Below are 2,617 nucleotides of genomic sequence, written 5' to 3'. Positions count from 1 at the left end.
GACGGGGCTGTGTAAATCTTTAGGGAAGGAAGGGCACAGGTATTCCGGGGATAGGAGCAGATCAGAGTCAAGAGAGAAAAACGCACAGGGTGTTCCCTGTGGGCAGAAGCACCGTGCTTCCAAAAGGCAACAGGGAGATGAAAGAGGCTCTCTGGGTCCCTGTGTCTTAGATTCCTTGTGTTGCCTTTTGGCCGCCAGGGCTGTTTTAGCTGCAGGTGATGCAACCCCAGCAGCTGGGCTGGAGGCTGTCTGTGCACAGAGCAGCAGGTAACAGTTTTGGGGAGCCTCAGGGGCCCCTGAGCAGACAATTACTCGAATCTCACAGCCAACTCCCTAGGGTCTGAGAGCAGTCTCCTTCCTGCTGCCCTAGACAGGTCTGCTGGGGGCTGGGCACAGAAGCCAGAGATCCTCTGCCACTCTCCCACCCTGGGAAGGTCCTCACTGGCTTTCTGAGGAGGGACCAGCAGCTCTTCCTCAGAGCAGACCAGGCCTAAGGAGATGTTATAAAGGGAGACTTCCATGGTGGCAATCATGGCTTCTCACTTTTCTCTCCTGTTAAAGTGGAAAACACGCACCAATTTTTGCTGGAGAATGTGGGTTCAGTCCCAGCTCTTCCACTTGTTATGTTCTGCAACCTCAGCTAGTCACTTCAGGTCTCCATCATGTCTCTGTTTCTTTTTCTCTTTTTTTGGCCGTGCCATGCGGCATGCGGGATCTTCCCTGACCAGAGATCGAATCTGTGCCCCCTGCATTGGGTTTGCAGAGTCTTAACCATTGGATCGCCAGGAAAGTCCCTCTGTTTTCTTTACCTGAAAAAAAAAAAAAAAAAAAAAAGGGAATATTGGGAGAAGATAAACTGTGTGTGTGGGGGGGTGGTGGGGAGGGGGAATCCTGGGGCACCTGAGAATAGACTTCCTGGGAGGATTAAATGAGGTAATATGTGTGATGGCACTTGGCAGAGAAAAGTGCCTTGTAAATTAGGGTTGCCGGATTTAGTAAATACAGCACATAATTTGTTAGTATTAAGTATGACCCATATATTTCGTAGGATATACTATACTAATAAATTATTTGCTGTTTGTCTGAAATTGTAATTTAACTGAGCATCCTATATTTTACCTGGCAACCTGAAAAATGGGATGCAGTTTCAGCATGGTGATTAAAAGCAAAGGTTCTGAAGCCAGATTCCTTAGACTTAGAATTCTGGTCAGCTGTGTGACCTTGGCAACCACCTTAACCTTTCTGTGCTCAGTTTCCTCCTTGTCAAAATGGAGATAATAACAGTGTTTATATTATAGGCTATTGTGAGAATTAAATAAATTAATACATGTAAAGCACTTTAGAAGAGAGCTGGGCACAGAATGGTAAGTACACATGTCAAAATGTTAACTAATATGTAATAATTAATATTGTTATGTTATTTTATAACGATAACTGTTATTAGCATCTCCCTAAGAATTCCAACCTTGGCTCTCTTCTGTAACTTCTTTCTTGCCAATCCCCAATCTGGCCACAAGAGGCCATCGAAACCCACTGAGAGAGAGCCTCGAGACCCCTGGCGGCCACTTGAGGTCTCTGAGGCTCTGGCTCCAGCCACAGATATCCAGGGGCTCTCTTGGCCCACTTGTTGGGCTCCAGCCACAGATATCCAGGGGCTCTCTTGGCCCACAGTCTCCCGAGGACATCAGGTTCCTAGGTGAACTTGGTGGGCAGGCAGAGTCGGGGAAGAGCCTCAGGTAGACATCTACGCAAGCAACCCTACTGAGACAGACCTCAGGACACATGCAGGAGACTTCTAGGCTGGGTTACCCTAGTACAGCGGCTCCACAGCCAGGGTCCCTGTGCCTTTGGTTTTCTGTACCCTTCAGAATCTTTTTTGGGCACGCGTTCCAAGCAGGCTTAGGGGGAAATGAAGGGTGAGAGAGGGCTCCTGTTTCCCCAGTCCAAACCTCTGCAAGGTACTGCTGGCTGACCTGCAAGGCTGAATCCTGAATTTGGAGGCAGAAGAGTGGTCCTGGTTGCCTAGGAGTGTGTGTGTGATGTGTTTACAAATGCTCGCCTGAAGCTGGTGGAATCTCACTCCTTTTGTCCCTGGGTTTTGTTTTGTTCAACTCCAGGGCCAGATTGAGGTTGTTTTCAGATTTACTAAATCACCCTCCAACCCCATGCTCTAAATTTTAGAATTTCAGAGTTGGAGGAGATCTTAGCGATGACCTGGTCTACCACCCTCTTGTTACTGACTCAAGGAGGCTGAGTGACTTCCAGAGGCCGTAGTGTTAGAACCAGAATCCAGGTCTCCTAACTTCTCAGTGTTTTCCTCATCACTCAGATGAGGGTGTCGACTGAAAAAAAACACACAACGTAAAAGTTGAGAATTACGTTTTATTTGGCAGATAATACTGAGGACTTAAGCCTGGGACGCAGTCTCTCAGACAGCTATGAGGGACTGCTCTGAAGAGGTGAGGGAAGAGCAGGATATATAGGAGTTTTATAACAAGAACCAGGCAGTCAGGATATCAAAAGAAGGACTTCCCTGGTGGCACAGTGGTTAAGAATCCGCCTGCCAATGCAGGGGACATGGGTTCAAGTCCTGGTCTGGGAAGATCCCACATGCCGC

This window comes from Aethalodelphis obliquidens, unplaced genomic scaffold, assembly GCF_003676395.1.
Source record: "Aethalodelphis obliquidens isolate GAN/ISIS:26980383/991018 unplaced genomic scaffold, ASM367639v1 scaffold116, whole genome shotgun sequence".
Lineage (NCBI taxonomy): Eukaryota > Metazoa > Chordata > Mammalia > Artiodactyla > Delphinidae > Aethalodelphis > Aethalodelphis obliquidens.
The sequence above is the reverse complement of the archived record's forward strand: the minus strand, read 5'-3'. Positions refer to the sequence as shown.